Source organism: Pinus tabuliformis, chromosome 3_1 (genome assembly GCF_031772625.1).
Source record: "Pinus tabuliformis cultivar Carrire ecotype Pingquan chromosome 3_1, CPIR1, whole genome shotgun sequence".
Taxonomy (NCBI): Eukaryota; Viridiplantae; Streptophyta; class Pinopsida; order Pinales; family Pinaceae; genus Pinus; species Pinus tabuliformis.
Window position 1 is genome coordinate 412,960,775 of NC_142301.1, and position 23,493 is coordinate 412,984,267.

At 40.0% G+C, this 23,493-nt stretch overlaps 1 long non-coding RNA gene across 1 annotated transcript; it reads right to left on the reverse strand.

Moving 5' to 3' along the window:
- Positions 1-50: 50 nt before the first annotated feature.
- LOC149187487 (uncharacterized) lies at positions 51-22,078 on the reverse strand. The gene is made up of 3 exons (XR_016255777.1): positions 21,769-22,078; positions 21,526-21,638; positions 51-422 (listed from the first exon to the last, which is right to left on the reverse strand). It is a non-coding gene; the product is annotated as an uncharacterized LOC149187487 (long non-coding RNA).
- Between the last annotated feature and the right edge of the window lie 1,415 nt (positions 22,079-23,493).

Below are 23,493 nucleotides of genomic sequence, written 5' to 3' on the forward strand. Positions count from 1 at the left end.
AGCTTCCAGCAATCTTTTTAATCTTTTGAATGCAATACTTCCTTTGACTTTAATGTACTCAGAATATATACATAGTGTTTCACAATACAAAAACAGGGCCACACATGTATCTGTGACAAGCATTATAAAAACTTGAAATAAGGCTAGCGTCCATCAATCTTGAACATTTGGTAGTGTCGTGTATTTGCGGAACTAGTATGTTCTGCAGCATGGCTACTCAGATACAAGACTTCTTCATTATCAAACGTTTCGGAGGCAGCATCATTGGTGAGTCTAAACTGTTCTTTATTTATTATAGTAGTGTTTGTGAGGTGATCTAGTAGCTGTGAACTCCTTGATGTGTGCTCTGTAGACAGAATGTACCTCTTTCACAACTTGTAATAATCTGCAACAGGAAACAGCTACATGTACCACGAAATTGGCTGTTAAGAGTTACCACAATTTAGCATGAGATGGAAAATGGTGTTGCAATGTTGCATAGATAAGATAGCATAAGATAAGATAATTTTATTAATGTCCAACAAATGACCATAAAAGTAGGTCAATGGGACTAAAAGTACAACCAATGTGAATAAAGTGCGGGAGTCTGAAAGCATCCGATATCAATGTTAAACGTAAAAAGAGGTGAAATAAGGAAGCAATTTGCTAAGCTATTATTAGCTAACAATCTAACAAAGATACAATAGTATAAGTAAGTGATACAGTAGAAAGGCTAGATATTGGAGATCCTAGGGCTGAGTGAGTAAGAGAGAGGATGTCAAGAAATGCTGGACATGATGGCTAAGGCTCAGGGTGTGGGGGGCATTGAGACACTGGCTCACTGTTGGGTTTGTTGATTGTTCTGAAGGGGCTGATGTAGTGGTGGATGATGTTCTCCAGGGAGTGACTGCGGTTGAGGGGACTCGATTGTATGATCTTGAAAAGAGTGTTGGAATGAGGAAGCTCTGCTCTCCTACCATCCAAGGTTGAAAGAAAGAAATGCTAGACGGAACCTTTGGTGACTTAACTGAATCTAGGGTGTAGTTCTATGGGCCAGAGTATTCAAAACTGGAACTAGTGACTGTACCGGTCCACCTATTAAAATGGTTTTCGATCTGGAATCGGAAAAACCAGACTTGTCAGGTCCCAATAAACTGATCTTTAAAAAAATACATGAAATAATTAATTTTTAATGAAAAAAAACTATTTTTAAGATTTAAAACCATGATTCCAGACCAATAGAGACAAAATATACAATGTTTGCTCATCGATATACCTTGTAAAGGTGAATATATCAAAATGGCACCAAGTGCAATGCATATCAGCAAAAACTTACATAATTAACGAGGCTCTAAATGGCCTTTAGAGCAAAAAACAATGCTACAGGATATGGGGCCATTGGCCTGCAACAAGTTTATATATCAGTGATCAACATGATCACTCCTTATCACAATCGAACTCATCGCCACCACTAGACATGGGATCATTAACATGAGCTACATAAACATCATCTGGCTCATAGTCTAAGGACTTCTCATACTCCTCCACAACCTCAGTAGTAGTAGTAGTAGCAACAAAACTAGACATCAAAACTAGAAATCATTGTTCAACATGATCACTCATGAAACTCATCATTGATTCAACAATATTAGAAATGCGATCATCATCAAGAGCTACATAAACATCATCTAGCTCAATGTCTTTTGACTTGGATTGCTCAACCTTATAATATGATAGAAATTGCAAAAGTTTAACATGCCTAACCAATGATTGTGGTTTAAGTAAAGGGTTCATCTCCTCAACCTTATAATATGGTAGAAAAAGATTACCATGCCTAATCAATTATTTTCCTTTCAGTGAAGTGTTAGGGTTGTTGGAGTAAATTTGACTTGGTCAAGTTACCCATGGTTTCAGGGTCTAGGTATACGTGCACCCATGGTTTTATCCATGGTATTCATCTTCAATGTAGTCTATTTAAAGGCCAATCAAACTCATGTTAAATTGTCTTAGTGGCCACTGAGAACAAACAATGGTGTCTTTAGACACCACCATCTCTTGGTGCTTTGTGATCTTAACAATTGGTTTCAGAGCTGTGATAATGAAGAATGATGCACATGAAAGACAGAGTCAATTTGGCGAGTGCAAATGAGGTTGAAATGGCAGATTAAATTATGGATTGAGCAAAATATAGAAGCCAAGAGAGTGGTCATATGGATGAAAAAGGAATGAAGATGGAGATGAAGTAAATGGTGTCGATGTTCAATGAATGAGCCAGTGTGTAATGTGTGAGCATTCTAAGGGTTTTGGTCCAAGGCATTTCCCTAGGAAGTTGTAAGACCTGATGTTCAGTCATACATGTTGAGCGAGAGTACACATAGATGTAAGGCCTTAAGAGCTTGCTCAAGCATACATGCATGCAAGTGGCGCAAGGAGTCATCAAGTTGTGGAATGGACCACTCGAAGAGGTACCGGGGTGGTAGGTGTACTGGTATCTTGGCTTGAGGGGGGAATGTGAAAACTCAAGTGAGATGGTGTTAAAATTGGCAACTAGGGCCAAACTCCATGTGGGTCATCTTATTTATGGCAACTGATATTTTTCTTGGATCCCTCTCATCGAGAGGTGTATGATTGATCTAAAGATCATCTGATTCTAATAAGTATTCATGGAATTATGAATTTATTTGTGTTATAAGTCAATTCGTCAAGGTCGGCCAACAACCAAAGAAACCCTACATGTGCTCAACGCTTTAGTATAAAAGGAGATGACTTGAGAGTCATTTCTCACACACACTTCTATCTTGATTTCTTTCCACTTGTTTTGTGTTTTAGTGGAAGAGAAATCTAGGAGTGGAAGCCCTAGACATTGGAGGAAAAGAGGCTGCCCTAGATGTAGATGGAAGGCAACCCTAGACGCAGATGGAAGACAACCCTAGACACATACTAAAGGCTGCCCTAATGCAGACCTAAAGGTTGCCCTAAAGGCTGGTCTAATCCAACCCTAAACGATGATTTAATCTAGACCTAAATGCTGGTCTAATTCAGCCCTAACCGCAGTGAAACAAGAGAGTCTTAGCCGCAACATGAAGGGTCAAGGGGACAGCGTGTAGGCTGCCCTAGATAGCGTGAAGGGCTGTGTGGACAACAAGGTCTTAGCCGCTGTATATAGGGTCAAAGGGACAACGTGGAGGTTGCCCTAGACAGCGTGAAGCGCTGTATGCACAACAAATTCTCAAGGGAGGTAAGTGCACTCTTTTCAAGGATTGTTACAGAGTTTAGAGGTGGTTGTTAGGTGTACTATTGATGCCCTAAGCAGAGTTGCTGAACTGCAATAGTGCACCAGCATTCAAGTATAAGTATGAGGATAATTTGATGATGAGAGTGTTGCTAGAAGAATCAGTGTAAGCATGTACAGCTTGGCAAGCATGGCTAGACAACATGGTAAGCATAGCAAGCTGTGATGGGACAACAACTGTGACATGGCAGCAAAGGTACATGGTGCTGCAAACTCATTGGACAACACAATGATGGGACAACAACATATTGGGACAATAGCATGTTAGGACAGCAGCATGTTGGGACAATAGCATGTTGGGACAGCACAATGATTAGGACAACTATGACATTGTGCAACAGTGGCACAATAGGACAGCAGCAACAACAAGTACATGGTGGCAAGCATGGTGCTGCTAACACATTGGGACAACTTGGCTATGATGCTTGTTGGAGCATAACAGTGGGACAACAGTATGGCACATGGGACAACAGTGCAACATAAGGTGCAACAGTATGATGTGTACAACATGAGGTCCAACATTGTAATGATGGGTGCAGCATGGTGCAGCACGGTGAGGTGCAACATGATGACGAGATGCAACACAATGATAGGTGAAGGAGTCACCTTGGAGAATCAGTTGAAGCAGCATGTCTTCAACTGATCTCATGTATCATCTTCTTAGAGATGATCTATGCTCTTATCTAGATAAGTCAAAGTGTTGACTTCTGTTGTAAATGTACTATCTCTCTCTCTCTCTCTGCTGAACTATTGAAGAACATATAAGAAGAATTGATCAAGGGTTTCCCCACATTGGGGTTTGTCCCTGGCTAGTGCCACATCTTATGTCCTCTTGTCTTGGCTTGTCTTCTACGATTTATGTTTATGTTCTATCTGTAGTTTACTTTAATGCTGATGTGATTGCTAATCTGGAAAAGATATTGAGCTAACTGTGAAAATTGAAATAAATTGCTCTAAGCATAGAACATACCTAAAATTAACATAGTATCAGAGCTAAGGTGAAGACAAAGCCCAAGCAAGAGTGAAAGAGCAATCATCGAAGATAGTTGGGAAAGGACAAAAGGATCAATGGATTCCTCATCCCTTTTCAAATTCACCAAGGGTGAAGTCGAACAGTGAACATTGTCAGAATGGCGCAGCAGAAGCTTCTGATGGCCTACCTAAAGACTGTTGACACCTAATCCTTGTGATTGGGTGAATTTATGTAAATAGATAAATTAGAAATATGAACAGTTATCGGGAGATGAATTGAATAGTCTCTCCCTCATGTATATAATGAAGACCTACCTGATGGAATAATACATATGAATCATTTTTGCCTTATGGAGTTACTGCCTGGTCTGACATGGTATCAGAGCCAGCTCCCAAAATAGTTGTAACTCCACTGTCTACTGCTCTCTGTCCACTGTCTACTGTGCCCTCTGTCCTCTCTGTCTACTGCGCAGTGTGTTCATAGTCTGTTCACTGTTCTTACTGCCTAAATTCAGAAAGCGTTGAGAGAGGGATGGCTTCTGGAATATTTTTTGAAGACGTTTCGGTGGAATAGCTCTTGCTGCATTTTGTTCTGGTTTCAAAGGACGGTTCTCTTGCTGCGTGGCCCCAAGAGCCATCGTGAGGCTGTCATCGATGTTGCAGTAAATCGCAGTGAAATTTTCCTACCTGGAAATGTTTTAGCGATTTAAAAGTGCATATGAGATTAGCAGCGATTGTGAAGAACGCTGCTCCGCTGATTTGAACGCTGCTCCGGTGGAGAACGCTGCTCCTGTTTTGAAGAACGCTGGTATATATATATGTTGAGTGTTTTTTGGCTATACGCTGTTTTTGGCATATGCGTTGAATGCTGTGTGATTTACGCTGCCTGAATATGATATTACGCTACCTATAATATGAATTAACACTGCACCGAGAGCTTTTAAGGCCCGATTTTCGTGGTAACCTCGCAGACCTTGCAAATCCTCCATAACGAGCTGACATTGTGCGAGCTCTATGATGAGAGCGGTCAGAGATAATCTGCGAATGGCTCCAATGGTGATTAAAAAAACTGTATTTTTGTGTCAAAGCTGAGATGGTTTCGTACTAGGGTTATAATGGTTTTGTAGGACTTCAGTCATATAATGAGCTTGTCCTATCAGAGCCTTCACGTGGCCTGGTTCTGTATTAAGTAATGCGCCTGGGTTTTAAAGTTGGCAATTCTAAATTTTTCATGAGGAAACGCGGACATACAAATATTTAAACGTCCAGACTTCAATCTTGAGCGAGGCTTACGACAGGGCTTGCAAATACCCAAATTCAGTCATGCACAAAGCCTATGTATAAATAGAAATGAGTAGTCAGTCCTGTCTTGTCTACTTGTCTCATTAATTTTCGATTTATGTATAAATAAGACGTCAAAGCTAGACCAATAAAGGACTAATGAATGAGTCTGAATACAACAAATCTCTGGTCTGCATTTGATACAGTTTTCTCAGCAGAAGTATTTTTTTATCAGTAGAAGTAATTTTTACAGAATGCATTCAATCATATCCATGGTGGGAATAGTTCTCACTGGCAAGGAGAACTATCCTGAATGGTTCTGGATGATAAAACACACCCTCATTTTCAATGAGTTGTGGAAAGGAGTGTGTGTTGGAGACGGAGACAATGAACCAGTACAGCCTACCTCAGACAAAGAACTCGTTATTTGGGAAAACAAGAACAACAAAGCTTATGCATTAATCGCATCATTTGTAAATGAAGAGGTGAGTCGCCATATTTCATCATATTCAACTGCCTTTGAAGCCTTACAAACGCTGAAATAACTCTATGACTCACATTTTGCACTTGAAGTTGTTCAACTCATGATTAAACTCTTCACTCTTGAACTGCAAAATAATGATCCTCTTGCTCTTGCATCTGAAGTAAAGTCTATAATGCATGATATCAAATCCACTAAGGTTGAATTGGATATTCCTCTTATTGCTTTTCTCAAGGCACTTTATCCTACTTACTCCAATTATCTTGAATCATTGCAAGCAAATTGAAATCTCAAAGATATAATCTTTGACTTTCTTGTGAAAAAGTTTGCTGAAAGAGAGAAAGCTTTTGGAAAGAAGACAATCCATATCTTTTGAAGAGGCTGTGTGCCTTGCTCATAAAGAAAAGCATCCTGCTCAAGATTCTACAAGAGGAAGAGGTGGTTGAAGAGGAAGATATTTCAGAGGCAAGGGGGGCAAACATTCTCAAGGAGAAAACATTTGCATTGCATACGTTGCAAAAGAAATGGATCACATGATGCCTCTACATGCAAGCTACCATGGGACAAAATTGAGTAGAAAAGAAACCAACAAAAAGGTAAAACTGATGATACAGACAAAGGTAAAGCACCCAAATCCGCTCACTATGTTGTGGCACAATGTAACATTGGAGTAAATGAAGATTTATTTAATGCTTCACCTGCTTCTTGGAAAAATGATTGGTTGCTTGATTCAGGAGCAACCTGCCACATGACTCATAGAAAAGATTTTTTTGAAGATTTCACTGACAATGTTGATGGAGCAGTATACTTTGCAGACCAATCAAAAATCAAGCCATCAGGGCTTGGCACAATCAGGCTTAAACTTCCTGGTCTTCTAGACTTTCTTCTGCATCATGTTCTATATCTCCCACAGTTGAAGAGAAACTTGTTGTCCTTGGTCCACATCCGCCAGCAAGGTCACTCCATTCATATGTTTGATGGCAAGCTTGAGGTAAGAAAAGCATCTGACCACTCACTTGTCAATGTGTCATGAGGGGAATAGAAGAAGAAAGGCTTCTCAAGCTGCAAGGAACCTCTGCTCATGCACAACATTTCTCATACAATTCTCATCATGAAGAAGGTACACTTCCATCAAGTTTATTATGGCATGCTAGATTTGGACATTTGAACTATGACAGCCTCCGCTTGTTGAAGAAAAATGGTGTTGCTGGTTTGCCTACAATTCCTAGGAAACTTAAGCAATGTGATGCTTGCATTCTAGGAAAGCATAACAAACAGTCTTTTCATGATTCACATTCAAGAGCACATAGAAAACTTGAACTCATTCATTCAGATTTATGTGGTCCAATGCCTGTTCCTTCTGCAAATGGAAATAAATATATCATGACATTTATTGATGACTACACCAGAATGTGTTGGGTTTATTTATTGAAGAACAAATCTGATGCTTTTCAAACATTCAAGAATTTTCATAAATGGATTGAAAATGATGCACAATCTCATATTGGGTCTATTCACACTGATAATGGAAAAGAATATACATCAAATGAATTTGAAAACTATCTTCGCCAACATGGGATCAAACATCAAACAACTGTGCCTTATAATCCCCAACAGAATGGTGTAGCTGAAAGAATGAATAGGACAATCTTAAATATGGTACGATCCATGCTCTTCTTAAAAAATGTAAAGATAATGTTTTGGGCTGATGCTGTTCTATGTGCTGCATATATAAAGAATAGATGTCCATCTAATGCTATAAGAAACAAGACTCCATATGAAATGTGGTATGGACATGTTCTTTCGGTAAAGCATCTCAGGGTCTTTGGTTCCACCTGTTATGCCTTGATACCAAAGGTACATAGAAACAGACTTGGTGCTAGAAGTCGTAAGTGTATCTTCCTGGGGTACTCAAACACCGCCAAAGCATACCGTCTCTATGATGAAGTAAATAAAAAGTTTGTTGTAGCTAGAGATGTAATTTTTCTTGAATCATCCAAAACTGACAATGTTGTTGAGCGGCAACTTGATCGCTTGGATAGATTCGCAAAAGCAAAATCATTTCAAGAATTTGATAATCAGATTCCACATCTTGAAGGGGGGATTCCTATACTAGATCAACATGTGGAATCTTCTTCTGAAGAACACTCTCCCCCGCATGAAACTCCAACAACGGATGATGCTTTAAGTGATGTGATTGATAGAATTGGGAGACTCAATCTTGATTCAGTGCCAACTTAATCAACGGAGCAGCCTGGACCATCTGAGAAAGGTCCCCCAAAGTGGCTGACAAAGACACTTGAAAGTGTTCATCCTGATGAAGTTGGAAAGACAGGAACTAGAAATTCAAACCGGCAAAATGGAGGTGATGTAGATGACTCTAATTCACCTGTTGATATGGATGTTTCTAATGATTGTGAATTGAACTTGTCTACAGATTTTGAACCAACTTCCTTCAAAGAAGTTGCTTCTCATGATGAATGGAAAGAAGCAATGGAAAAGGAGTATGATGCCCTCATAAAGAATGACACTTGGAAGAGGAGTATGATGTCTTCATAAAGAACGACACTTGGAAGCTGGTTGATCCTCCACTAGGAACCAAACCAATTGGCTACAAGAACAAGTATAAAGCTGATGGCTCACTTGACAAACACAAAGTTAGGCTTGTGGCAAAAGGTTTTGCACAGAAGGAAGGGGTCGATTATGAGGAAACTTTTGCCCCCATAGCAAAATGGGCTACCATCCGGACACTCTTTGCACTAGCAGCTCAGAACGGTTGGAAAGTCCACCAAATGGATGTAAAAACTGCTTTCTTAAATGGAGATCTAAAAGAGAATGTTTTTATGTCCCAGCCTGAAGGATTTGCTGCGAAAGGACATGAACATAAAGTATGCAATTGCAAACTGGTAAAGTCCTTGTATGGCCTCAAACAAGCGACGCAAGCCTGGTATGAAAAACTAACTGAGCATCTTCTGAAACTCAATTTCAAACATTATGATCTTGATGATGCAACTTTATTTGTCAAGAAAGTTGGCAAAACAATTTTATATTTTGTGGTATATGTAGATGATCTTTTGATGACAAGGAACAACGAAAGCTACATTGCATCCATAAAGAAGGAATTGGGGAAAAGTTTTGAAATGACTGATTTGGACTATGTTCATTACTATCTTGGCATTGAAGTAACCCAACATCCGAAGTCCATATTTCTTTCTCAAAAGAAATACATTGGAGATCTGTTGAACAGGTTTGGCGTGACACAATGCAATCCTCTTACTACTCCAATGGAACAAAACTTAAAGCTCACATCTATTGAAGGAAAAGAATTTGAGGATGCAACAAAGTATAGACAACTTGTAGGAAGTCTCAACTACCTAACTACTACCAGACCAGACATTTCGTTTGTTGTTGGAATCCTCTCTAGGTTTATGCAAAAGCCTTGTGGGGGACATTGGTCTGCTGCAAAAAGAGTTCTAAGGTACTTGAAGGGAACTCAAGACTTTGGAATCAAGTATACACAGGTGGACAACTTCAGCTTGATTGGATACTCTGATTCAGAGTTCGATGGAGACAAAGAAACTGGGGTATCAACATCAGGATATGCTATGAGTCTTGGATCAGGAGCTGTCTCCTGGAGATCACGCAAACAATCAGTTCCAACAGATTCCACAACAGAAGCAGAATATGTGGCAGCAGCTGAAGCAACAAAAGAAATTGTGTGGCTCAGGAAAATTCTTGAAGATTTGCAGGTAAAACAAGTACAATCAACTCCACTCATGATTGACAATACCTTTGCAGTAAAGTTGGCCAAGAACCCAAAGTTCCATGATCGAACGAAGCACATCAATACTAAATATCATCTGATTCGACATCATGTTGAGGCCAAAACAATCCATCTCCGTCATTGTTCCACAAATGAGCAAATTGCAGGCATCTTCACCAAAGCGCTTGGAAGAGAAAAGCTTGAACGATTCAGAATGATGCTTGGACTCACCAACATACCTTCAGATTAAGGGGGGGAATGTTGACACCTAATACTTGTGATTGGGTGAATTTATGTAAATAGATAAATTAGAAATATGAACAGTTGTCGGGAGATGAACTGAACAGTCTCTTCCTCATGTATATAATGAAGACCTATCTGATGGAATAAATTATAATACATACGAATCATTTTTGCCTTATGGAGTTACTGCCTGGTTTGACAAAGACCACTTCATTAGGAAGTCCGGATCTAAGGGTGGAAAGAAAGACAGATGCCTTGTTTGTAATAAGTTCATCCACTATGCAAAGGAGTGTTCGAATGGCAAGGACACATCTCTTGATGAAGATAACAATCATTCCAAGGACATCTTCAATAATCGAGGGAATGACAGGTAATCTCGGAAAGGGTGTGGGGAATATTACCTCTCAATTGAATGAGGGTAATTTGATTCATAGAATCTCTTTTATGTAACTGATCGCAAGAAGAACTCGGTTTCCATTTCGGCAATGGAAGTTAAAGGTTTCAGGGTGGAATTCATCGATGGAAAGGTACGTGTTTGAAAATAGAATTTTCTAAGCTGCTTTTACTCATGGGTTCAGGGTTGAAAATTTGTATCAAGTTGCAGAATGGTCCATTGGGGACCATGTTAGTTGTCACATCTCATCTATAGCACTGGGGGTCTACTTATTTTGAGGCCCTATCCGGTGTGAGTGAGATGGTGATATGGATGCCTGAATTCAAGAAGAGCATGAAGGTACATGTCCGAGATGTATGAAGGAAAATCTTACAAGGGACCATTTCCCTCATGTAACAGGTCCACAGGTTTGGAACAACCCGAGGGGTTTGAGATTTCTGATCGGGAATCTCATGTGTGTAGATGGAAGAAAGCCCGCTATGGCTTGAAGCAAAACACCTCAGGAATAGTATGAGAGGATTGATAGCTGTTTGATGAAGCTAAGATTCACTAGGAGTGTAGCTGATCCAAACCATTGCTTGAAGGTTGCGGATGATAAACCTCTCATACCGACACTTTCTAAGGACGATCTATTTCTAATAGGTGCAGACCCTCTCATTTGCAGAAGTAAGAGGGAGTTGGATTCCAGATGTGGAATGGTAAACTGTAAGCCCGTGACTGCCTCGAGGATCTTAACTTTTAGAAGTTATATGGTAGTGATGACGGACCAGATTTGGGAATGCCTCCGAGTTTCATAAACTCATTTGCGTTAATGTTCTTGGTGAAATTCCGTCCAGACATATGTTTTGCAGTTAGCTTGATGAGCTCATATATGGTTGAGCCTCACTGGATTGGTGCCAAGAATCTTCTGAGATATCTTCGGGGCACAATCTCTCATGGATTGAGATACACTGCCGGAAATGTGAAACTGCATGATTATTCGAATGCTGACTGGGCAGGCAGTGTGGAGGATCACAAGAGCACTTATTAGTGCTGGTGCTCTTTGGATTCTGCTTCGATATCATGGATGAGCAGGAAGCAGAAGTTGGTTACTATAAGCACTGCTGAAACCGAATACATAGCTACGAGTATGATCTCGTGTGAAGTTGCCTGGTTGTGGAAGCTCTTCAGCAAGTTGTTGGTACACATGATGGATACCATTGTGATCCTCTGTGTCAACCAGGGGGATTCGAGTGTTGAGGAATCCCGTATTCTATGATTTCTCCAACAGATAGACATCAGATACTACCTTATCTGGGATATGGTACGTCGATGAACGAGGAGGCTCCATCGCATTGAGACTGATGTACAGGTTGCAGACATTTTGTCAAAGCCCCAGGGAAAGGTCAAATTTGTGGCTTTCCCGAACGACTTGGAGTTGTTGAGAGACCCTCTTATGAGGGTCTTGCATGTTGCATGCATTGAGCTCTGGGAGCTCCGGGGGGCTTGGGGTACTTATTGGAGCAACCAGCGACCATAGGGCGACTCACCCTCCCAGAATGGTGCCTTGTGTACAGGGTGAATGGCTCAGCCTTCCCCTGTGATACCCCGAGGAAACTTAGGGACATGATGAATGGTTCTCTTGTAGAGGCATCCTACCCATGTAGTCTGAGACTTATGGGAAGTACCTCCCATCTGGCCAATGAGCAGGGAAATGGGGTTAGGGACCGTAGTAGTACTATTGATGGACGCATCGTTGTATCTACCATACTCCCTATGCTAGGATGACCTCCATTGATCTGGGATCAATGAAACTGATCTGGGATCAGTATGAGTGGTTTGAGACTCTCTTGTGATATTGATTTGGGATCAGTAGGAATGGTTTGAGACACTCTCTTGTGATATTGACCTGGGATCAGTAAAATTGACTTCAGGTCGGTAGAGAATGGTATGAGACATTCTCGATCAATTCTTCTTCTTCATGGTTCAGCAGAGCAGAGCAGTGCAGGGCATTGATGGCAGAGATAGTACAGTCGGACATATGGATCAGTGGATAGAGTTCTCCCTAGTTGAGAGGGAGTGTTAAAATTGGCAACTAGGGCCAAACTCCATGTGGGTCATCTTATTTATGGCAGCTGATATTTTTCTTGGATCCCTCTCATCGAGAGGTGTAGGATTGATCTAAAGATCATTCGATTTCGATAAGTATTCATGGAGTTATGAATTTATTTGTGTTATAAGTCAATTCGTCAAGGTCGGCTAGCAACCAAATAAACCCCACATGTGCTCAACTTTTTAGTATAAAAGGAGATGACTTGAGAGTCATTTCTCACACACACTTCTATCTTGATTTCTCTTCACTTGTCTTGGGTTTTAGTGGAAGAGAAATCTAGGAGTGGAAGCCCTAGACGTTGGAGGAAAAGAGGCAGCCCTAGATGCAGATGGAAGGAATCCCTAGACGCAGATGGAAGGTAGCCCTAGACACAGACTAAACGCTGCCCTAACGAAGACCTAAAGGCTGCCCTAAACGCTGGTTTAATCCAGCCCTAAAAGATGATCTAATCCAGCCCTAAACATTGGTCTAATTCAGCCTTAACCGCAGTCAAACAAGAGAGACTTAACCGTAGCATGAATGGTCAAAGGGACAATATGTAGGTTGCCCTAGATAGCGTGAAGGGCTGTGTGGACAACAAGGTCTTAGCCGTCGTATAAAGGGTCAAAGGGACAGCGTGGAGGCTACCCTAGACGGCGTGAAGCGTTGTATGCACAACAACTTCTCAAGGGAGGTAAGCCACACTCTTTTCAAGGACTGTTGCAGAGTTTAGAGGTGGTTGTTAGGGTGCTATTGATGCCCTAACGAGAGTTGCTGAACTACAACAGTGCACCAACATTCAAGTATAAGTATGAGGATAATTTGATGATGAGAGTGTTGCTAGAGGAATCAGTGTAAGCATGTACAGCTTGGCAAGCATGGCTGGACAACATGGCAAGCATAACAAGGTGTGATGGGACAGTAGCTGTGACATGGCAACAAAGGTACATAGTGCTGCAAACTCATTGGACAACACAATGATGGGACAACAACATATTGGGACAACAACATGTTGGGACAGCAACATGTTAGAATAGTAGCATGTAGGGACAACACAATGATTATGACAACTATGACATTGTGCAACAGTGTCACAATAGGACAACAACAACAACAAGTACATGGTGGCAAGCATGGTGCTGCTAACACATTGGGACAACTTGTTTATGATGCTTGTTGGAGCATAACAGTGGGACAACAGTATGGCACATGGGACAACAGTGCAGCAGTATGATATGTACAACATGAGATCCAGCATTGTAATGTTGGGTGCAACATGGTGCAACGCGGTGAGGTGCAGCATGACGAGATGCAACACAATGATAGGTGGAGGAGTCACCTTGGAGAATTAGTTGAAGCAACATGTCTTCAATTGATGTCATGTATCATCTTCTTAGAGATGATCTATGCTCTTATCTAGATAAGTCAAATGTTGACTTCTGTTGTAAATGTACTATCTCTCTCTCTCTCTACTGAACTATTGAAGAACATATAAGAAGAATTGATTAAGGGTTTTTCCACATTGGGGTTTGTCCCTGGCTAGCACCACATCTTGTGTCCTCTTGTCTTGGCTTGTCTTTTGCGATTTATGTTTATGTTCTATCTGCAGTTTATTTTAATGTTGATGTGATTGCTAATCTGGGAAAGATATTGAGCTAACTGTGAAAATTGAAATAAATTGCTCTAAGCATAGAACATACCTAAAATTAACAGATGGTTAATGATCGGGACCAGGTCAATCTCCTGGAGTCAAGTTTAAGGGGGGGATTGTTAGGGTTGTTCGAGTAAACTTGACTCGGTCAAGTTACCCAAGGTTTTTGGCTCCAGGTATATGAGCACCCATGGTTTTTCCCATGGTATTCATCTTCAACGTAGTCTATTTGAAGGCCGATCAAACTCATGTTAAATTTTTTTAGTGGCCACTTAGAACAAACAATAGTGTCTTTAGACACCACCATCTCTCTCGGTGCTCTGTAATCCTAACATGAAGGGTACATTTTTGTTAATGCCATGGTAGAGAAGTTCAACAAGCAATACCCACCAACATCAATGAAGTTCAACAATCAATGTCACCAACATCAATGTACTTAAAGGGCTTCATGCTCTTGATCAAATGCCAATCTCATACCCTCACGCATAATAAAATCAATTGGAAACATTGCAATCCTTTAAATCTTGAAATCCTCAAAACCATTTACTCTATTGGATTTTGATTGATATCTAAAAATCTTGTTTCTCCATATGAAATCCAATGAGGTTGAAACCACTCTCAAACATCCTGAGTCATTTCATGGTAATGTTAAAAATTAAAGCAAAAGGATGAAAATGAAGGATAAAGGAAATGTCATTTTTACTTTAAGAATTTAACATTTCCATTGATTGCTAGCATTGCTAGGGTTGAGATGTGTGAGGCAAATGATAAGGGAGGCATGGCTTGGAGGGGCTGTTTTTGGAAGGAAATAGCCCCTAGTTTCCCTCAAAACTGCTCAAAAAAGTGAAAAACAACTCATGTGGGGTCCGTGACTGAGTTGGTAATGAACTGGCCGGTTTATGACAAAACCGACTGGTTTATGGGAAAACTGGCCGGTTTATGAGAAAATTGGCTGGTTTATAGTAGGTTAATGGAAAACTCTAGCCCGCAAATCAACCTAACCCTTTTTTTCAACCAGTTCATCCCCTTAAGTTCAGTTAATGAACCTGCTGGTTTGACTGGCTTTTGGTTCAACCGGCCGGTTTTGAAACTATGCTATGGGCTGTAGGTTCCCTTCTCTAGGTCTGTCTATGTTTATGTTGGTGCATGGCTTGTGGCTTGGTTTGACACCTTCTCACAAGTTTTGAAGATGTTAGTTTTCCACTTGTGGGGAGGTTGAGAAGAGGTGCAAGGCCTCACTATTCTATGATTTGAAGTATCTCGGTACTCTACCAATTGCTGGTTGCTTTGATTTGTCTGGGCAACTTGAAAATGGAGGTGATCCACCTAGTGGTCTTAAGATGGGGAGGGGAAAGCAAAAGTTGAGATTTGTGGTAGAGTATTCTCTTATGAATAGAGATACGAATCTCTGGTCGTGATACTGAAAGAAAGTGGGGAGGCAATCCTCTAAATATTGATATAGGCAATAGTAATGACCACTAATTGTCTGGTAAAAGGGGCACCTGGAAAGGAGATGCATCCATCTTAGGCTTCTGTAAGTGACACATTTGACAAATCTAGTTTGGTCAAGATGTGGTGGTCAGTCCTTATTTAGAGTATGTTGGAGCCCACCTGAAACTAACCAAGGGGGAAATGGAGTGAATGCATCCAATGTCTTTATGTGTATTGGACAATGATGCTGTTCCAAAAATCCAAGAATTGCTCAAAATAGAAAGGCAGCTTAGATCCTAGTCTCTTCGAAGATGTTGTCCAAGTGACTTGGGTGTATGGTTTGCAAATGTCCTCTCTGGTGGACTAACTCAGCTTTTTTTAGTTGATGGGAGGTGACTTAGTGTGTTTAAAGAATCCCTGAATGGGGTAAACAGAATGGGGAGATGACTGGAAAAGTTGAGATACCTTTGAGTAGCAGATTCAAGCATGTCTTATGGGGTAGGTTAAGGCTGTGGCCTTAGAAGAGCAGAGAACTAGGTAGGGGTACCTCTTTCTCTTGAAGGTTGAGTCCACAAAAGGCTTAACCTTGTGTAGAAATGAGGCTAGAGGAAATATAACCTCAAGGTGAGAAGGATGGGCTTTGAACTCAGCTTGAACAATGGGTCAGGGAATTGTACGTCTGAGTAGGTTTTGTACTCTCTCGTTTAGGCCTAATAGATCTGCAACAAGCTTGGTCCGTACATCTCTGAACCACAGAGGATTGTAGGTATGATGATAGTATCCAAGAATTGCAGCTTGGAGGTAAAGGAAAAATAAGACCATCGTTTATACGACATGCCAAGGGGAAAGATTCTCTCAAGCAACTTCTCAATTGAAGTAGTTTATATTGTAGTGTACCACTTGATCCATTAAGGCTACGAAAAACATCACACTTGCAGAGGTTTGGAGTGGTAAAAAACTATATATAAATCACCTTAGAAGCTTTGTTTGGTATGCATAAGCATGCCCTAAAATATTAAAAGGGTAGTTAAAAGAAAAAAAGGTGCTTCTTTTAGGGTACAGTGGAGAGTCCAGGGCATTTTGTCTCTTTGATTTAGAAGAGAGAGACGTATTACTATAATAGTCAATATGGATGTTTTTATTGAAGATAATATGCAAAAAGAATCATATCAGATTATTGAACTACGGTTTGTATAAGACAAAGATGACACTAAAGAGGTTGTAGAACAACGGAGGTGAGAATTCAAGAAGGCCTTCACATAATATAAATGTTGCTTTGTGACCATAGTTTTAATCTTACATGAGCCTACTTCATTTGATTGACATGGAAATCAAGAGTGGGAAAAGACAACATAGGAGGAATGTAATGTTGTATAGAGGCAGCGCAAAACCTTGGTGCATTCTAGTCTGATGAGCGTTATACATATTTTAAACATTTTAAGCAGTTTCATGCTGATGTGCACTGGGTGGCAGCACATTTTGCTCAAAGAATAGGAGGAAGTGTCTCCAATAAAATATAGAGCGATGAGCAAGTGGATGGATCTTGTTCACCTTGAGTTTCTCAACTCTTTGTGCTTCACTTTCCAAATTCCAGATGGCATGCCTTACTACTTTCTCTTATAAAAGCTAAAGATAGAATGAAAAGACAGTGTATTCCCAGTGTATCTAGGTTTAAACCCAAAACTCTGTGACTCAAAGACATCTAATCCTATAATCAAGCCTAAAACCTAGGCTCTTCTGTACTTGTAACAGACATAAAGCACTCACAAACACTCACAATTTGAATGGGCACAACTGTCATATTCCAGACCCTAGGTGATATGATTGCTGACATAATATTTACATCATTGGTTTATTCAACCTACAGAATCCAGCATTAACCAGCATGATATAGAACCTTTTCACACAATCATATCAAGCGTAAGAATTCTACAAGACTACAATGGTCTACAATGGTCTTTCCTGTTATCACATAACAGGGATAACGATACATTGAAGCAGTTTGTAACTTTGTATCTCATTCCTAGCCTTTGTTCTTACCCTGCTAAAAATGTAAAGAAGACAAGGAGGTAACCATCCATGCTGTATCTGATGCCATATAACATCCACCATTTACCTGCACGAAAATATGCTTATACCACGTTTCATGGTTGTAGCTTTGAAACAATTGGCTTTGCCTGACTATAAGTGTGTAGCAGTACTGTTGTACTACTTGAAAATACCCACGGCAACATGATATCCTTGTTATTGTAATGCTTTTCATTTTATCGAAACAATAAAGCCTTGTAAACAATATTAGAAATCCACATCGTTAAATGCCACCTATTTGTCATGCCAATTTCTTATTTCCACTTCCACTATTTTTGATTTTTGTCATCTGTCAAGGAGGAAAATGGATAACTAACTTCATTGTCGACATTAGAAAATTTTTTTTTTTTTGGTAGTATAGGAAATTGCTAATGTCATCTCGCTTTTTGATGGCTTGGCTTTATTTTAGATGTAACTTATTATACACAAACACACACACACACACACACACATATATATATATGAAATTCTACTTTATCTACATGAAGTCCAATGAGGTTGGAACCACTCTCAAACATCTTGAAACAGTTAAGGTAATGTTAAAAATTTAAGTAAAAGTTTGATAGAAAAGATAAGATAAAGGATAATCTCAACTTTCCTATGGATCCAATGCCCCTCTCGGGCACTTAGGTGGACCTGGAAACTTCCAAAAAAGTGCATGAAACATCACTGGAAATGGCGGAAACAACTTGAGAACACCATCAGTTGTACCGTACGGCATTTCTAGATTTGGAAACACAGTATGGTATGATTGGTGATGTTTCTAAGCTGTTTTATACCCATTTTGGCGTTTCCAGGCATTATGGGTATCGGGACATGCACAAGTAGGTGTTTCCTTATATATATATATATATATCTCAGATGTTTTATTGCGTATTATATCATGCCAGTGAACTGGTAAAAAGCTTTACATACTTATTTGCATAGATTTTGAGGATTTTCAAAACATCCTTCTTATAATGGCATACTTAATTACAGACTGAAAGGATACTATAAACTGTAGTTGGTTGTACTTGGTCCTAGCCTTATTTCCAAAAAGATATATACTACTAATAGGTTCTTCCTATATCGGAACAACAAAGAAACTTTTAGAGTGAACAAAAGTGTTAGTGATGCCCGAGCCACATAAAAAGCTGGAAAGGAAGGCTTATGTGTATCAGGCTTTGCTTCTTTTCAAGCTTGGAATGTGCTTCCTTCTCTCACTATCCTTGGAAGAGGTTCTCCATCTTTAGAGAACAATTTGGCCTTAATAACGGTCATATAATCTTGTATTTACCTTGTGATGGCTCTGCCACTTCCTGGGTTTATTGAAAGACATGAGTTGTGTTGTGCTGTCACTTCCTGAAACCTTATTGCCTCTGGCTACGAACATAGAGATTGGAAGAGTTTGAAAGAGTGTCAATAGAGGCTCCAACAAACCAACACTCTGCAGCAATGCACCTTAAAAGCTTTTCAAATATGCCTGTGATTAGGTACCACGTGATGTTCTCTGGATACTTATATTTGCAAATAATATGGTTATGGTTGCTGAGGTGTCTCAATTCACATTCTCCTAACCTCTATAGTTATGGCTATTGACGTGTCTCGATTCACATTCGCTCAACCCCAAGAGATATGAGTTGAAAGACACATTAGGGGTTGCCACTTGGGAAGCAAACCTAAGGAGTTCAGGGATTTGACATTTTTGTTGGGTGTTCTTGTTTCTTGAAAAGCAGGGTTTGTTGAGGTTGGGGGATTTGAATGAAAATGGTCCCCCTAATTTCTAATTCCCTGGCCTCCCGATGGGGTAGAACTCACCAAGATTGAAGATGCAAAGAACCAGTGAGCAAATATGAACTCTTGTGTACTTCGATCTTTGGGTGAGTAGGATGGTAGGACCTAGGTTGTAGAAAGTGTGGGACATGACAAGAAAGAAGATGCATCTCCGAGGGATTAGTTTTTTACTAAGTAGGACCATTGAAGGCATCGAGGAAGAAGGGGAGGTGACCAATTGAGTTTTGAAGACACTGCCTCACCAGTGGGTAGAACCTTCGAGAATGAGGTTATTGAAGTTATACAGTCCACGAGGAAACCATCCTAGTGTTTGGGTTCCTGATGAGGGGGATGCACTGGTCGCAAGGAAGACTAGGTCAAAACATCAACAACAACGTCGTTGGATTTTAGACCCCTGGTGTTTGTAGTCCTTTTGTGATATTGTATATCTATGAGAGGAGAACAGAGCATTCCACCCTTGATGGCTTCAGCCTTTTGGTGTGTGGGGTCGATTGGGGTAGCAGGGCATTGGAAGAAGCCCTACCCGCTCCCTTGCCCTTTAAACTTCTGATGAGTGGGCCATACTGGGGACGTCGGGGTTAAAAAAGTCGATAGGGAAAATTATGGACACATTTCTCTAGGCTTCTTCTGTTGTGGGTTTTCCATATCTTGTTTAACTTCAATTTTCTTGTCCCAAAAGTCTGGGAGGGGATGCACCCCTTGTCTAGGATTTTTTAACTGTGGCTTTTCCGCAACTTAATTCTTAGACTTCAACTTGCTATCGACTTGTTTTGACTTGCTTTGATTCAACTCTAACTGCCTTTACATCATTTATGTTTTCCATTGTGTTCCATAGTCTTTTCTATAGATTCTAAGCACGTTTCTACTGTCTCTACTAGGTCCCTGATTTTATTTTGGATTTGTTCCAGGGAAAGTGCAGGGATTCTCAGATTCTTCTCCCTATGCACAGATAGAGTGTGGGTCTCCATTGCACTCCTCAGTCCCATATGCTTGGCCATCATGTGAGAATGAGGGATGGAGATGACGAGTGCTGTTAAAGAGAAGAAAGGGTGGCCCTTTGCCATCTTCGTGATACCCCAAAACTTTTTACCCTTAAGATACATGAAAATTTGTATTTTCCAAGAATGTCTGAATCCATGTGATGTTATCATTTGTCATTCGTTATCCATAATTTCCTTGGGTTGGACTGATAACTTGGTACAGTCTATTTTCCTATCCTTTTATTTCTTTCACTTGGTCATCTTTTCAATTATATTAGACTTCTTGTCTACTCCTCTGTTAGCTAGCGAGTGCACTTGTTTTGGTTGATCTTCTAGTGTGGGTAAAATTGAATTTTTGATCCCTCGTGATCCCCTATCTCAGTTTGTTTTGCCTCTAAGGAACCAGTCTTGGTTTGATGCTTTTTTATTTAGGATGTAAGTTAGGACCTTTGAGCCTGCTTCCACCCCTACTAATTGGAAGTCATGAGATATGCATTGTTCGATTTATTCAACTAGGGGTATTATTTATGCCTGGTCATTTGATGCTTTGCCAATATATCTGGATTCTGAAGTATAAGAGGAGAATCTCTCCTGCTTGTTTCCAACTGCTCCTTCACTTGCAACTTTGCTTGGTTTTCTACTGGCACCTCCTGTAATGTGCCACCTCCTCTTAAAAATGCAATGTATTTCAGCTTCACTAGGCCAGTTTCAATTTGCCATAACTTATTTGTTTCTCAATGAAAAGTGGGTTTCCAATATTTGAAATTGAAGCTCTTGGAATGAACTTTCAAAGGAGCTGGTTTCCCCAACGAACTCTTCACCATTTGTCCACAGCAATTGCTGGAAATAAATGGATGTTTTTTTTGCCCCCTCTTATAGATTTCAAATCCAGCAGACTGTAGTTTTTATGCAGAGGGAGGATAAGCCTTACAGCAGCAACATTTTTCTCTCAATAGTACATTCTTATCTAAGTAGAAAGGCATATGAATGCTTTCAAATTCACGTCAAGAAAATGTAAAGAATTATGTGCATATATTTCTGATTTGGAAATTGAAGAAACCGTAGTCAAAACTGCTATTGCTTACTATAAATTATGGATACAAGCTTTCGACAGATAATTATATACCTATATTCATATTAAACACTGATTGTAGGGATGCAATTTGTCCTCCTAGCCATAGAAATCTGAAAATTACACCTCCATGCCAAAGTGCGAGGAAGTGACCAGGGAAAACAGTCCTAAAAACAACAACAATAGGGAAGCCAACTGAAAAATAAATAGAGAGTAGGCATTGCAATCAAACAAATGATAGAGAATCCAATCTCATTACAAGGAGGTCTTTTATTCATAAAAATATTCCATCGACACCTTGTGAGACATAGCCATTGGCAAGGAAGGAGTGAAGTTTGGCATATGCGGTAGCAGAAAATCCTCCCACGTAAAACATGGAGTGTGTGCTCCCTATATGCTTCTTGGCATGGCTTGGGACAGTCCACCCACAGCAGTTGCGGGTCTTCTCCCCATGTATTGCCGCACAACCCCGTCATAAACCAAAAAGCCACACTGAACTTGGTGGTGAAACTTCACACTAGATGCACAATATGTTGGCAGCAAAAGGCTCAAGTGTAGCCAAAATATGAGAGAGCCAATGAATGATGGAGATGTAAAATTCTGGACCCGAAGCTCTCTTTCCTCTCTTTACTGTAAGTCAGCAAGTGAGGTATATGTAGCTTGTCAGGAAAAGGAGCAAGGAGGGTGACATCCAACTACCAAAGCATATGCAATTAATGAACATTGTTAGTCATGTCAAGTGTAAGGTATATGGAAGATGGCAGCCAACTAGTAAAACCATGTTCAATAAATAGGCGTGGGCAGACATGGCTAATGCAAGGTACATGGAAGATGGCAGTCAACTAGTGAAGGCATGGGTAGTCATCCACTTGTCACATCACAAGGACCTCCTTCTTCTATGCCTCAAAGTAATTAACCCAAGACATGGCTAATGCAAGGTACATGGAAGATGGCAGCCAACTAGTGAAGGCATGGTAGTCATCCACTTGTCACATCACAAGGCCCTCTTTCTTCTATGTCTCAAAGTAATTAACCCACATCTACCTTTGCCTCTAGGCCTCCATTACAAAAGTGGAAATGTCACATACTATAAAAATATATATTAGCAAGCCAAATACAATATACAAGAAAATAATAACATATACCATGCATAGGTCTTAGCACAATTTTATTCCTTGAACAAATATAGGTACTGCTCATGCATAGCATCCTCCATTTCTCAAGTAACCTTGTTAGTTATGTGGTGTCTCCATTTGACATTTTCTTGCATGCTAGCTCGATTCCTATCATCATGAATTTCTTTTCAAGGAAGTAGAATGACTTTACTTGAAATTGCTCCACCAGTGCCACCTTGATCATAGGCCAATCAGGGATATGATTAAAATCACGTATATCTTTTTCTAGCAAAGAAACATGAAGACATAATGCACTCTAATGCTAGCAGGTAAGTAAAACTTGTATGCAACTAGTTCACTTTTGTTTAATTGTGTTGAGAGGTGCTCTCCAGCCCAGTATCGAAGAGATGGTGTAATGTCATGTCTTGTCTTGTTATATAAACACGTTGACTTGATCAAATTACATAAAATAAAAATAAAATAAAATAATAAAATTAATAATTGAATGTTATCAGACTTTGGAGTTTGACAATCCATGGTCTTTCCCATGTTATTCTTAACTAATGTTTTGCCCATGGTATTCTTTAGCCCTCAACATGAGTTATGCTAATTTAACTAAAAACTTTCTAAACTGAGGAAATTTATAATTAAGTTTATGAAACAATTGATTTATAACTCGAAAGTCATTGCCTATAAGCAACTATTGCAGGGCAGCCAGTGTAAGCAACTGTACATTTCCTTCAAACATTGAAGATAACCTCCTTGGCAGCAGAGCTTGATCTTGCAAAAAATGGTTGCTTACTTCAAAGTTATGGCAAGCCATGAGAATTAGGTTCCTTTTTCTTCCATCATTGTATTCGTGTTCAAATGGTAATTTCTTATCACATTTTATAAACCAGTAAAGTTT